At 27.0% G+C, this 961-nt stretch overlaps 1 protein-coding gene across 2 annotated transcripts in view; it reads left to right on the top strand.

The window, feature by feature from the left end:
- The first annotated feature begins 638 nt into the window (after positions 1–638).
- Positions 639–961, top strand: part of LOC113822624 (irregular chiasm C-roughest protein) — a 38,483-nt gene continuing 38,160 nt past the window's right edge. For both annotated transcript variants that reach the window (XM_070141974.1, XM_070141973.1), the window contains exon 1: positions 639–961. This exon is cut by the window's right edge and continues 255 nt beyond it. The gene's annotated coding sequence lies outside the window, so the exon portion shown is untranslated.

The following is a 961-nucleotide window of genomic DNA, read 5'->3' as shown; positions in this document are numbered from 1 at the left end:
ATATATATATATATATATATATATATATATATATATATGAATATATATATATATACATATATATATACATATATATATATACATATATATATATACATATATATATACATATATACATATATATATATATATATATATATATATATATATATATATATATATATATATAAAAATATATACATATATATATATTATATATACATACATATATATATATATATATATATATATATATATATATATATATATATTACACATAGATACATACATACATACATACATATATACACATATATTCATATATATACATTTATATATACATACATATACACATATTACATACATATACACATATTACATACATATGCACATATACATGGAATTTGATTCGAGGTATATTAGTAGACCTCGACACGAAAAATTAGGATCTGAAAGAAAGTAGAAAACAAAAGTCCCTAAACTTTCCCACTCCCTTTATCTTGAGACATTTTGCTTAAAGTGATCCAGAAAGTGATATATCTACAAAAAGAGGATTATTTTAAGCAACACTGCAGTTCCCATACAAGCTGTGGTCAGCGGCTGCGCATTCGCCAACTCACTCTCACTACCACAGGCCCAGTCTTGCTCGGGTCCTCTGAGCGTAAGGACGTCCTGGGTCCACGCTCCGTTGCCCGTTTCTCCTTTGTTATAAGTGAGAAGTTCGTTGAATATTTGAATCGGCATCGAGAATCGCTTGACTTGTGAAGACGGAGTGATTTTTTGACACTTTTCACTCCTCTTTTGTTTTTGTTTGTATTCTTATATATTCTTAGCTTTGAATAACTTTTGATCGGTAGATAAAAATAAAGATTTGTTAACGAAGTTTTCGGACAAGTGATATGTGATGACGTAGTGAAATGAATAAGTCATGTAAATATAATATAACCTGGTTTATTAGATATACCTTCCTTTCATTCTACTT

Source organism: Penaeus vannamei, chromosome 28, assembly GCF_042767895.1.
Source record: "Penaeus vannamei isolate JL-2024 chromosome 28, ASM4276789v1, whole genome shotgun sequence".
In the NCBI taxonomy this organism is placed as follows: Eukaryota; Metazoa; Arthropoda; class Malacostraca; order Decapoda; family Penaeidae; genus Penaeus; species Penaeus vannamei.
Note: the sequence above shows the minus strand (reverse complement) of the source record. Positions and strands in the feature narration are given on the sequence as shown.